The sequence below is a fragment of the Cibotium barometz genome, chromosome 43 (assembly GCF_041138505.1).
Source record: "Cibotium barometz isolate CiBa-2024 chromosome 43, ASM4113850v1, whole genome shotgun sequence".
Classification (NCBI taxonomy): domain Eukaryota; kingdom Viridiplantae; phylum Streptophyta; class Polypodiopsida; order Cyatheales; family Cibotiaceae; genus Cibotium; species Cibotium barometz.
In genome coordinates, this window is record NC_141088.1 from 16890473 (window position 1) to 16904777 (window position 14305).

Genomic DNA, 14305 nt, shown 5'->3' on the forward strand with positions numbered 1-14305 from the left:
ATGGGATTGCAACTCTGTAGAGGAAGTTTTGCGTGATCAGATACTGGAGTTTTCTCACCACTTCAGCGACTTGGGGCTCACGGACCTATTGCGATTACACTCAGTCCGCATGAGCTTGTTTGGTATAGAAGATTGGCGGCGGATCCGGTCCACACCTCAGTTGAGGCGGTGCTACTGATTCTCCTCCATGCTGCCCCGAGGGTGCAGCCGACCTTTAGATACATATATGCAAAGGATTGGTCTCACGCCTATGCCTTGGACAGGGCGAAGGCGGAGTGGGGCTGGACACAGAGACAGGTCACCCTCTTTTTGGAGAGACTCCGCACCCGGACAGACAGTGACTATTCTCCCTCCAAGCCGGCGCCCAAGACTCACAGAGTGGAGGGCAAATCATCCGGGCTGGCTGAGAGGGGTGAGCTAGTGGTGGCGGCTGCTTCACTTGCCATAGCTCATCCATGAGGATCCTCTCATGGAACATCCAGGGTCTCGGTGGACATCGCTGCTACATTGGTCGGGGCAAACTTCGCCAGGATATCTAGAGGGCTCTCGTTGGAGGACCCATAGATATCCTTTTCATCCAGGAGCACCACCTTTCTGTCGGGCGTACCCGCACCTGCGGGAAGATCTTGCCAGGCAGGAGTCACACTTTTTGGTCACTGGCATATGGCTCCCATGGGAACCAGGGTGGAGTATGCATCTCAGTCAGCGAGCAGCTTCTATCCAAGGTTGTGGACTCTGGCACTCTGATCCAGGGTCAAGCGCAGTGGATCATCCTTCGGGTTGGGGAAGACCGCATTGGCTTCTCAACTTCTACGCCCCTAATGGGGCGACCGGGAGAGCCGAGTTCTGGAGCACCATTAGGCAGTCCCTCCCCTTGGCAGACCACTGGTGCCTAGGAGGGGATTGCAACATGCTGGAGGATGCAGAGGATAGGATGGGGGGCAGCCAGGAGACCATTCATGGGCAGGAGCTCGCTGCCTGGGAGGAACTAGTGCTTCAGGTGAGAGGCCAGGATCCGTGGACTCTCCCGGAGTTTGGTAGGTTGCAGGGGAGTCTATCTTTTTCGCGCTCAGATATACAGGCCACAGGAGTTAACCTTTCCCGCATTGACAGGTTTTACATTGATGAGTGGGCTTGTGATAGAGGTGGCACTGTGGGCATACTTACAGGCTCCTCGTTTTAAGACCACTTTCCAGTGCTTTTCCAGATCGAGGACCCTACGAGAGAAGAGCGGGGCCAGAGCGTCTGAATTCCAGATTGTCTCATAGAGGAGCCCGAGATTGCGATCAGAGTTGAGCAGGTCTGGCAGGAGCTGCAGTTCAGGAGAGGAACGGCAGCCAGCAATCTTGCCAGTGGCTTGCAGGAGATCAGTCGGATGCTCAGACAGGCTGCCTTGGACCGTCTGGAGGCCTTCAGAGAGCAGGAGAGGAGCCTACGAAGGAGTCTAGCGTCCCTCCAGAGACTCCAGGAGAGGGATCCTACGAGCCCTTGGATCTCAGAGCAGATGGAGTGAGCTCGCACTGATGAGATCAGATCCATCATCGAGGAGAGGAGGGTGGAGTTCCGATTCCATGCTCGGGCTTCTTTTTGGACACAGGCTGGAGATAGAGTGATTCAAGATTTCTTTGAGGCGACAGGGCCTCGCTTCAGACGAGAGGGTCTCAGGCGTCTTCGGCAGGCTGATGGCCATGGATCCCCCTAGGGTTCGGGCGATAGCCACAAATTTTTACAGGGATCTTCTCTCTGCTGAGCCAGCAGATGACAGGGTGAGAGAGGCTCCGGAGGCAGTCTGGAGCTTCACGAGACCGGTTGTGCCGGCCCATTTGCAGCACTCCCTTCTCTCCCCCTTTTCGGATACGGAACTGGAGGAGGCTCTTCAGGCATTACCTCGGGGCAAATGCCTAGGAGAGGACGGTCTCTCAGTGGCTTTCTTCCAGAGGTATTGGGGCCTATTACATAGGGGCTTCAGATTGGCATTCCAGGAGATTATGGAGTCGGGAGTCATGCCGGACAGCATGGCAGAGGGGTTGATTCACTTGATCCCCAAAGAGGGAGGAGACAGACTGGAGATTAGACAGTGGAGACTGATCACTTTGCTAGGCACGGCCTACAAGGTCCTAGCTAAGGCGATCAGCAGGCAGCTTCAGCCTCACCTTTCGGACATCATCCACTCCACGCAGACAGGCTTCATCCAGGATAGGAGCATTCTGGATAACATTTTCTCTTTCTGGGAGGCTACAGCTTTGGCTAGATTTCGGCAAGAGGATCTGGCAGTGCTCCTTCTCGACTTCGAGAAGGCATATGATCGGGTGGACTGGGCCTTCTTGGAAGGCACTATGGAGAGGATGGGCTTCCCCCCTCAGTGGATCCATGGGGTCTCTGCACTCTACACATCGGCTCATAGCCAGGTGTGCTGATACAGGGCGTGCGCGGAGAGAGGTTCCAACTCTCGCGCTCGGTGCGGCAGGGGTGACCCTTGGCGCCCTTTCTTTTTCTTTTTGTGGCGGAGGCCATGAGCACTTTTTTGACGGCACAGGATACAGGTTTGCGGGGCCTCCAGCTTCCTATCCGCACCTCGGAGGAGCTCCTAGACTCGGAGTTTGTGGATGACATTGCTGTCTATCTTCAGGGAGGTGAGGAGAACCTCCGCCGCTTCGCCTCAGCCATGGACAGGTTTTGTAGAGCTTCGGGTGCTTTGATCAAAACTGGCACAAGTCGTGTGGGTTGTGGGTCAGTTCTATGCCCCCCCGACTTGGAGGCCAGTTGATGGTTTTCAGTGGCTGTCCCCCGGCACTACAGTGCATTATTTGGGATGCTATGTGGGCATTGACATATCTCCGGAGCAGTAGATAGCCCCCCTTCTTCTGAGCATTCGGAAGAAGCTTCTGTATTGGAGTACCGCTCGTTTATCTCTGGTTGGCCGAGTAGTTGTGGCCAACCAAGTTCTGCTTGCTACCATGTGGTACATCACTTCTTGCTGGGCCTTCTCGCGGGCGTGCATTGGCCAGGTGCAGAGGCTCATCAGGAACTTTCTTTGGTCCGGTGGCGACGGGCGGCCCGCCAGGGCCAAGGTGGCATGGGCTGTGATCACTCAGCCGAGGGAGAGAGGCGGCCTGGGCATTGTTGATCCTATTTGCCAAAGCCGAGCTTTGCTTGGCAAGTTGGTAGTTCGTGGCCTCCTGCCAGGCGTTGAGCCGTGGTGGAAGGAGTTTCTTGTTTCGAGGATGCTCAGCCGCACTCCTTCTCTTAGCGGCCCTTGGACCCCCAGCATCAAGTGGATCTTTACAAAGCAGCGATCCAGGGGAGTAGGCCTTGGCTTTGAGGAGCGTTTTGCAACTAGCCTTCTGAGGGCCTGGGCGCATCTGAGGCCGTCACTCTTCCAGACTCCCCTGGGCACCGATGAGGAGCGCCTGAGGCAGCCATTGATCTGGAACCCCTTGATTCGACTTCCCAGCGGCCATATGGTTGGATCGCGGCCTCACGTGTCGTGGGGCCCGTTGAGCTCCGGCCCAGCCCAATCCCTAGACGACTGGATATGTTTTCAGCAGCTGCCTCTAGAGGCTCAGGAGAGGAGACTCAGTGGGATGAGGGGCAGAGAGTCGATGAGATAGGACATTGAGGCGGCCATCCCTCGGGAGTGGCGGACCCCAGTACAGGACCCTCCACCTGCACAGTGGATGGGTGTCTTTACTCGGCATGAGATCCTTCTAGCGGTCTGCGGCACAGCAGAGAGAGTCGCCCCACTCACTTTCGAGGTGGGAGAGGGTGGCCAGCTTCAGAGGACACGACTAGATTTGGATGGGCTCCAGGGTTGTATTCTTCAGAGGGTGCGGGTGGTCGGCTTTCATCAGAGACAGTGGCATGTAGACCCCTCACCGGCCTCGATAGGGGAGGACTGTTCTTGGAGATTATGGGCTTGGGACAGCAGGCCTCTTATTCGCCTTCATCAGTGGGATCCAGGTGAGTGGTTTTGGCAAGATCCCTACTCGGCCCCCACCAGCCCAGGCATCCCCTTTTTTCAGTACACAGCGAGGCTAGGGCGGCGGATTCAGAGGCACAGGATAGCGAGCACCCCGGCGGCCGAGCATTGGCGGCGACGACAGGGGCTCTCCTCTGCCTTTCTTAGGGACTTCTCGCAGGGCCTTTGGGCCAGCTTCTGGCCCCGGAAGGTGACGCTTTTTCTGTGGCTCACAACACATAGAGGACTGGCTCTGGGGGCTTGGCTAGCTTTCGGCAGACACCCAGCGTCCTGCCCTTGTCGGTGCGGCCATGCACAGGAGTCGCAGCGGCACTGCTTATGGGATTGCCCACAGGCACAGCAGGTCTGGCAGCGCGCTCTCACGATGGTTTTCGTAGGCTCACCAGGTGAGATGCTGGTGACGTGGGGTGCAGTGGCTTGGGCCACGGACAGCGGCCCGGCCCTTGGATATGAGGACATCCCTGGCAGTGCGACCATCCAGGTCTGTGACAGGGCGATGGCGGTGGTTCCGACGCCAGACTTCTCTTCGGCAGCCCCTCAGGAGGGGGTCGGGCACAGATGGGAGATGATCAGCAGCATGACGGCTTGGCACATATGGAGAGCCCGATGCAGGGAGGCCATTGACCGCTAGGCGACTCCACCGGCGGAGGTCATACAGGCCCTCTGGGTGGACATCATTCACACCTTGAGAGGACACTGGAACTCCAGGGCGACTCGGACCGCATGAGAGGGCGCCGCAAGGCTTTCCTCCGCACGTGGCAGCCTGGCCCTTTCCCCACCGCGAGGGGCAAGGATGTCACTTGGCACTATAGGCCTCCAGTTTGGCTTTTCTCACCTCCCACATGTTCTACTAGGTAGCCCCCCCCAGAGAGCGGCCAGCCAACCACGGGGGTGGAGCTCAGGTGTTCACTGTGTTTTTATCCCTCCTTGCGAGGTGAGCTTTGTAGCCTTATGGCGTTTTCTCATTAACTAATAGAAGGATCGTTTTTTCGAGAAAAAAAAAAAAAAGAAATCGGGGGTACGAAACTTCATACAGTTCTTACGTTTTCACTACAAACCAAATGTATAAGCAAACGTGCCAGACCTCATAATATTACTTAAGGCGAGTCAACTAAGAATAAAAAACTAAGACATTCCTAGTGACATTACACTTAACCAATGGGGAATAAATTTCCTAAGAGTTCTATACATGTGATGATGGACTCTAACATTATGTCATAGAGGTCTATAGATCATGTCCTCTTTTGAAAGAAGAAAGATAGTACATACCATCTCTCACTATCTTTTTGTTGATTAAAGATGATAGGCAAACTATAAAGAGAAAATATTCCATATATTCATGATTTGTTGAGTTAGTGAGCTAGAACAAAGTGAAAGTACACATGGTGCCAAGATAGGCAAGGATAGGAGAACGTGGAAGAAAGAAAGAGAGGTAACACACACAAGAGAGGAGTTGCACCAAACAAGAATGATTGTACTATGATAATACTTCCACCATTTACAATTCTGTTATAGGCATAAAGCCTCATCCCATGTTCTCTTAATAAGAGGAAGTTCACACCTAGAGTGTTCGCACAACTAGACACACTACTAGACTATGAGAATATCCAAAAAAAAACCCTTTTGAAGTCAAGGAGTGTCATCTAAGAGAGATAACTTCAATATGATGGTTTGGGTGCTCAAGTGATGTGACTAGGGCCCTCTGACATTCATGCGCATCTCATGAAAAAAGTTTATTATCATGAGTATTCTACAATGAAATTGGGGGTACGAAACTTCATACAGTTCTTACGTTTCCACTACAAACCAAATGTATAACCAAACATGCTAGACCTCATAATATTACCTAAGGCGAGTCAACTAAGAATAAAAACAAAGACACTCCTAGCGACATTACACTCAACCAATGTGCACCGCTTAAAATATCCTTGTCCACCCTCACTTATGTGCCTAAGCAAGATTAATAGTTTGTTTCAATCATTACATTTCCCGCATAATTTTTGTTAATTATGTAGTCAAGGGATGACCAAGCCAAGTGAAAGAGCGGGCATCCACTCAATGTGTGCTTAGACTAGCCTAGACAAGGTTAGACAATAAATGGGTTATTGGGTATGGACGCCCAAACTTATAACTCCCTTGTATATGAGTGAATTTATCTAATGAGAGAAAGGGACATTCCCTTGAGTGTTGATTGAGAGTGTGCTCTTGCTCCTTGTGCTCTAGCTCTCTACCCTATCCTCATATTCTTTTCATAGTGCTTATGTGAGAGTGAGTGTGTGTGAGAGTTCTACCCTCTTGCCCTCTTGGAGCTTCTTATAATGTAGAAGATAATGCCATACAAAAACATTGGATCTAAAAAATTGATAGCATGCTTCTTCAAGACAAACAATCTAGGCATTGTACAACATATGTACAATGCCTAGATTTATAATTAAGTTCTGACACTATTGATAGTGTTAGAAAATTTAATTGGAACCATAGAGTGATTTTTTTTTTCTATTCTAGATAACCTTTGATAATGTTCATCATCAATTTTCTTAGATGCACATACATGTATCTATGTGCATACATGTATGTATATTATGTATATCATTTCTATATAATATAATAGTAAGGCTTCTAAGGGCAACCATGGAATCACGATCTTCTACCCAAATGAGAAGGGTGCTGAGAGCTCTTTGTTAACCTCCCAACCATAGACAAAATAAACATATGACCCTTTTGTACATGGAATCCACTCTTTTATTAGCTAGTATGCTCTTCACATGTACCTGCCCACTCTCACTAGTGTCCGGCTAAGTCTTGAGTCCTACCGATCATTTTTCGCTCCCCTAAACACCGCCCGTGTCTTGTTTGGACGGTCGAGGTCTCTAGGCTCCCAATAATTCCATTGTCATGACATTACTCCGCCCTTAAGAGGAGTTTTCATCCTCGAAAAAAAAATTCGAGAACCTCTTTCTGAGTGTGCTTACCTTTTCCCACATAGAACCTTCTTCTTTTATATCCTTCCACTTGATTAAACACTCCTGCGGTATAAAGTGTCGAGTTCTTTTTTCTTGGAAATCCAAGATCTTTTCTGGTTCGTGTGGTAAGGATGGGGGTTCTATAAGCTTTACTAGGATCTCTTGACTGACGAGATTATCGTCATCACCCAACTTCTTTTTAAGTCTACTGACGTCAAAAAGTGGATGGACTTTAGAGCTTTCTTATTATAAAGCTAACTTATAAAAGCAACGTACCTACTTTTTTAAGTATTGCAAATGGACCACAATACCTTGGAGATAGCTTCGGACTTCTCCCCGTTTTCAAAGATTCGGAAAGTGCAAGAACCTTTGAAAACAAATCACCTTCCTCAAAGATGATTGTTCTACGATCTTTGTTTGCATAATGTTTAGCACCGTCCTGTGCTCTCTTAAAATTATCTTTTGCAATTTTTGTCATCTTCTCGAGGACTTGAAGAAAATCTTTAATCTTTTGTATCTTTTCTTTCTGGAGTCCAATAGCCACTAGAGCTCGTGGTTGAATACCATACATCAACATAAATGGACTAAATCCCGTTAACATCACATTAGGGAATTTGAAAAATCCCAATTCCCACTTTCGAAGATTTGAACTATATTTGTTAAAATTGGCTAGATGAAATCAATAAAATGTTCTAGATTTGGACTATGTTTATTAAAATCGACTAGAAAGAATCTTGTATTACTTGTAAATTTATTCTATATCAGTGAAACTTGAGAAGAATTGCCCTTTTGATTTAGACTATATTTCACTAATGCAAGCAGAACATGCTCAACAAATAATAATCTATATTTCTATCGGAGAGATTTTAAAATACTACAATACAACATAGGTTACCATGTGATTATAGGGATCATTACTTAGTAATTCTACATTGAAAACCTCTTAGAAGTAGTAGTGTTGAAAAAAACTATAAATTATAATTGAGATTACATTAGAAATCATAATCATCAAAAAGTTCATCTCCAGCGGCGGCGGTGATATCTTCTAATGCTTCTACATAAATGTAGCCATAATCAATGTACATTTCTTTTTCCATGCTTGTACCATGGAGGTAATGATGGTGAGAATACATAACAAACATTCTCTCTTTCTTTGTAATCCTTATAGCTATTTATATAACGAGCCACATTTCTATCTTGAACATCACCGACAATGTAAACTCTCTCCTCCTTAGGACACACACTAGGGTCCTCAATGATCGAGTAATTGTGTGCTCTAGGATTCTCTACACATAATTTTATCCAATTATCATGAGAATGTTTTGACCCTCCATAGTGCAACAAGGGCCTTCCAGCTTGCACATTCGAATGTATAAATAATCCAAGCCCAGCCCCTTGGATTGATGAAGGTTGAACCATGTAAGCCACATCTTTAATGTAGAAGATCTCTGCAACTTTGATAGGTAAATGCGGTGGTCGCATTTCATCATCTTTGATATGGTATTCACATATCGAAGATATCTTGATTTTTTCTTAAATCCTTGAATTCTGTGAAAAGAAAAAACACAAGTTAGTCTTTACGTAAACTACATACCATATATAGCATAAATGTTACATGCTTCCTCCTACATATTTGAAGGGTTCATGAAAAAAGAACCTAGTTCCTCCGTGGTGGTGGCTGACGATAAAAATCTTTTAATTGCAATATATAACTCTTAGCTGCAGGTCCTGTGATGAAGCTTTTTTTTATATCCTAGTTGTTGAGCATAGAGAATTGCTTCCATGTCTTTTAGTGTCGGCACTCGAGGAATTCTTTGCACTATCACTAGTTGTCTACTACTTAGATGAACAGATGGAGCACGAATTTAACTTAATGTTTCCAGATTAGTATATGTTGTGTGTCCTTGACATTGACCCGATGGAGTGTGTCTACTTGATGAGCTTGAATGAGCATCTTGTCCTCCTTCCCTTGTTATGTTCTTGTTCGTCTCATCCCATTCAAGAATCACCTTTTGAAAATAGTCATATAATGAATGACCATCAGAAGAATTATGCAAATAACTTCTAGACAAAGATGGACCAATGTTATAGAACCACTTACAACCAAGAACAGCATCCGCTCGAGTGATATGCATAACTTGAAAATCCAAATGCATCTCATGACCTTGAATGACTAATGGAACATCATTGACTATTGTATCCCAAACATCTTTATCATAGCCGTTAATCAAAGAAACCACATACTTATGGTCACTTGAGCTTTCTGAAAACTTTAATTTCTTGACTAAAGTATAGTTCAAGAAATTGTGCATGGCACTATCATCAAACATAACTCATACCTTGTGACCTTTAACGTGACCATACATTCAAACCAACTCATGTGGTCCAAATGTTAGCACCCACATTGATGATGTGACACAACACACATGAGTAGAATCGGCATGATAAACTTGTACCTCTTTAAACTTATGAGGAGTCTCAAGAGGGAGCACTTGAATAGTGCGCACTTGCTTTTCTTTACTTTGATCACGCTGATTCTTCTCATTTTCTTTTAGCTTAGGATGTTGTAGTTTACTTAGACCCTTTTCCATGTAGTGAAAACATAAATTCTCTTTTTTAGCTCTTTCAAAATCTTCATGCCTCTAAAAATTTTGTGGTCCTTTAGACTTCTTAGATTCTTTTGGTTAGGTCCCTTTCTTTTATTTTGACCTTGATGCTTGGAACCCTTGGACACACTAGATGTTTGTTGTGCATTCTACGAACGCCTTTTCTTTCCCACAATGTTGTCGAGCAAACTTAATTGCTTCTTCTAAAGTTTTCAACTCATTTTGCTTAACTTGATGGTTATAGTCCGAGTCTAATCCATGAATCTTTTAAAAATCATACATTCCTCTCAATTTGAGAATGATTTCTCTATAATTGGAGATATATTAAGTCAATGTGAGATTTTTCTCATCTTACAATTGTCCCATGCTTCCCAATTATGATCCATCTCATTCTTAGGATGAAATTCTTTCATGAATGCACTTTCAAATTCAGCCGAGGTAATAGGCATGATTGTAGTATGATAATACTTTGACCATTTACAATTCTTCTATAGGCATCAAGCCTCATCTTATGATCTCTTAATAAGAGAGAGTTCACACCTAGAGTGTTCGCACCACTACACACACTAATAGATTCTGAGAGTATCCAAAAAAACTCTCCTTCCAAGTCAAGGAGTGTCATCTAAGAGAGAGAACATCCATATCATGATTTGGGATCTTAGACTACAGTGACGTGACGAGTTCCCTCTGACATTCATGTGTCTAATGAAAAATGTTTATTATCATGAGTATTGTGCAATGAAATTAGGGGTACGAAACTTCATACAGCTCTTACGTTTCCAGTACAAACCAAATGTATAAGCACACATGCTTGACCTCATAATATTACTTAAGGCGAGTCAACTAAGAATAAAAACTAAGACATTCCTAGTGACATTAGACTTAACCAATGGGGAATAAATTTCCTAAGAGTTCTATACATGTGATGATGGACTCTAACATTATGTCATAGAGGTCTATAGATCATGTCCTCTATAGAACTCAAACATAAATTTTTATGCTCCTAGGTAAGTTCTTTCTTTTAGTATTTCCAAATCACTCTATCACTTCTTCTTCCATCCGAGGCATACAAACTACTAAAAACGTGTTGCATTATCACATCAAGGGCTTTTAATGACTTAAGCTTTAACTTAGTATGCGTATTAATCTGAAGATCACAATGAGGTCTAGGAACCCCAAGACATTGCCACTATTAAGCTTCTCTACATGCAAGACACCCTAAAAGAGAGTGGACATTGAGCACCCACGGAACTCACACTAATCATGCAATCCTTCCTTGGTGATGAAAAGAAACAAAGTCTATAAACTTATTTGGTAGACGCTTGCACACCCTCGATGGTATGGATAATGCAATTTTAAATGAGGTGAATTGGTAGGTGTGCCTCAAAAGATCATGCCTCTGTGAGTAATTAAACAAGAAATATAACCTTAGGAAGATGTGAAAAATATAATCCATATGAAGGTTGTAGAGTGGTTGGTTTTAAAAGCCTCATTATATAATATGGAAGGTCACACATGTTAGAGTTCTCCACGCACCATCTACCGTCTCTATATATATGCCTCCCACACCCTTCCTCTATTGAAAAGTTGTTGCAGCTTTGGACAACTAGCCATACCATCTCTCTCTCTCTCTCTCTCTCTCTCTTTACGGCTTTCGTGATGGATTTTACTCATGATACGTGGATGGGAGGGTTCTGTCACATGGATTTTAGTGAGAGTACCAACCGAAGAGAATGCCTCACAAGAGAGTACCCATAGAGAAGGTGTTTGATGAGGGCATGCACTGAGGGGGGATATGTATAGAGGAAGCCTCAAAGGTCGAGGTGTTGTGCAACTAAAGCACAAAGTTCTAAGCATTAGGTATTGGCTTCTTTCAAAACCTAGTTACACAAAGGGCAAAATAGCAATGTCATTATTCAAAAGGAATTCATGCCACTTATGAAGAATTCGTGCCACTTGTAGTTTGTTCACGCGATGAGTGACGAGAGTGTGCATGCACGGGGTAAAGTCTAAGGTTTACACATTAGGTTAGGAAGATAATAATCTCAATTGGCAAGTTAGATCATACTCTGAAAATAGGATAGGCTTCATTTCAAACCTGGTTACACAATCGGAAAGATTGAAGTTTAAAAAACAATGTCTTTATTCAAAAGGAATTCATATGCCACTTGTAGTTTGTACACGATGAGGAGAGAGGCAGTCTAATAAAACTAAGAGAGGGTTTTGCGGACGCTGGCCATGAGGCTTTCCACCTCACCCTTGTCAATGCCGAAGGCTGTCTCTAGCACCTCCTCGGGCAGGGGTGGGTATGCGTCGAAGAGAGCGGCGGCGAGCTGCGAGGTGCCCGGGTTCTGGCTATTGAGGGCGGAGATGGCGAGGGCGGAGTGGTGCTTGTCGGGGTTGAGCTGGAAGTGCACGAGGCCGCGAGGGAAGACAAAGAGATCGCCGGGGGAGAGGGTCTGCTCGAAGAGGGTATTGTTGGGCGTGGCGGTGACGAAGCCCACCTTGAGCGTGCCCTCGGCCAGGAACAGCACCTCGGTGGCACGGGGATGCACGTGGGGCGGGTTTAATCCCTTGGGGTCAAAGTCGATGCGGGCGATGGACAGGCCCTGCGTGTTGAGGGCAAAGAAATTGGCCGCACTGGCCAGGTTGACGGACACGCCCAGCCCTTTCATAGGTTGGCCGGGATGCTCAAGCATCGTGAACTTGAAGTCCGCGTCCTGCACCTCGTCGGTTGGCTTGCAGGCGAACCCGTTGAGGGTGATCATGCTGGTGTTATCGGCCACACAGAAGTCCTGCAGAGGGTCTGCATCCGCGGCCCTCACTTCTAGTATGAGCGTAGAGGAGGCCAACAGCATCACTGCGCCCAGAAGAAGCAAGCTGCTGGCTGCTGCTGCTGCTGCCATGGTTTGAGGAATATTGTTGTGGGGAATGCGATGCGATGAGGAGCTTGGAAAGATTTGAGCGCGGCTGAGATGATGAGTATAGGCCTCTCCTCATAAGCTGGTATTTATGCTCTGCATGACATCCACTCGAAGGAACGAGTCCTAATATCCGCTCCAAGAAGGAACCAGTCATATCGCTCAAGAAAGAGTCCATGTGCATCGTGCCGCTTCGACCCAGTCGTTCCCGGCCAACGAGTCCTGAGGTGCCGGAAGGGAGGACGTCCCATCGATTGACGTAGTCTCCAAGTGCCGCCCATGTCAAACCGACATTCGCCGAGAACCTTGTGAGCTTTGAAGCCGCATATCGTTCACTGTTCCGAATGGACACCTTCACATTCATTGGCGTCTTGTATCCTCCTCCACGTCGGACTGATGCGAATTTGAACCTTGGAAGTACTGCGGCCTTCCAATTATAAGCCCGGCATTGCGAAACTAATAATGCTTGGGGGCCACACGGGTGTGAATATTGTAACCTCCTTCATGAATCTTTTTTCATTGGGGGAGAGAGAGAGAGAGCACACACAAGAGAGGAGTTGCACCAAACAAGAATGACTGTACTATGATAATACTTTCACCATTTACAATTCTTTTATACCCTTATCTTATGATCTCTTAATAAGAGGGACTCCACACCTAGAGTGTTAGCACCGCTAGACACACTACTAGATTCTGAGAATATCCCAAAAAAAAAAAACTCCCCTTCGAAGTCAAGGAGTGTCATCTAAGAGAGAGAACTTCCATATCATGATTTGGGCTCTTAGTGATGTGACGAGTGCCCTCCGACATTCATGTGTCTAATGAAAAATGTTTATTATCATGAGTATTGTGCAATGAAATCGGGGGTACAAGTGTGGCACTACTCATAGCATATATATCAATATTTGGGACAACGACTTCGCCTGCGAGCTCCGCCTCTCCAGCCCCCCGCTGCTTCTCGCCGTCGCGCCCCCCTCTCCCCCCCGCCAGTCCCCCGCATTCTCCTCCGTCCTCTCCCCCTGCTTCCTTCATTGCGCCCTTCCTCGCCTTTTCTCCCCCGCCTTCTGCCTCGCATCCTCCCCCGCCATCGCTCCCCCGCCTCCTTCCTCGTTACCTCCCCCGCCTTATCCTCCTCCGCCTCCTTCCACGCTGCCTCTCCCGCCATTCCCCCCCCGCTTGCTTCCTTCCCCCGACTTCTCTTCCCCCGCCTCTCTACCCCCCTCGCCTTCGTCTCCTCCGCCTCTCTTCTCTCCCCTCGCCACCTCTCCCCCCTCCGCCTTCTCCTCCGCTGCGCGTTTTTTGTTTTTTGTTTTTTTGTTTTTTTTTGTTTTTTTTTGTTTTTTGTTTTTGTTTTTGTTTTTGTTTTTTGTTTTTTTTTGTTTTTTTTTTCCTCCGCCTTCTCCCTCTCCTCCCCTTCCGTCTCGCCCCTCCCCCCACCGCTAGCTCCCCCCCGCCTCAGCTCCCCCCTTCCCCCCCCGCCCCGCCCCCGCTATCCTGTAGCCCTCCGCCTCTCCTTTTCCTCGCAGGGCTGTGTCCCTCCCGTTGGTGACCCTCGGTTTCTGGCCTTTTCCCTCTGGAGGACTCCATGGAAGCCGCTCCGACTACCCCTGCCGATTCCGGTCTCCGTCTGGAGTTCACAGCTGAAGATCTTCAGTTGTTTGTTTCCACAGTATCCGCTCTTGAGGCCTCCTCCTTGGTCTGCAAGATAGTGGGTAGCCGTCCGATGATGCGGAGAGAGCTTCGCGACCTTCTGCAAGGCAGCCTTGTTGGCGTGCCCGCCAAGATCGTCAGCGTAGATTTTTTGGGACGTGGCTACTACCAGGTGGATTTCGAGTC

The 14305-nt window shown here is 47.1% G+C and overlaps 1 pseudogene; it reads right to left on the reverse strand.

Annotated features, from left to right (window-relative positions):
• Nucleotides 1-11758: 11758 nt before the first annotated feature.
• LOC147613612 (germin-like protein 8-5 pseudogene) lies at nt 11759-12316 on the reverse strand (annotated as a pseudogene).
• Between the last annotated feature and the right edge of the window lie 1989 nt (nt 12317-14305).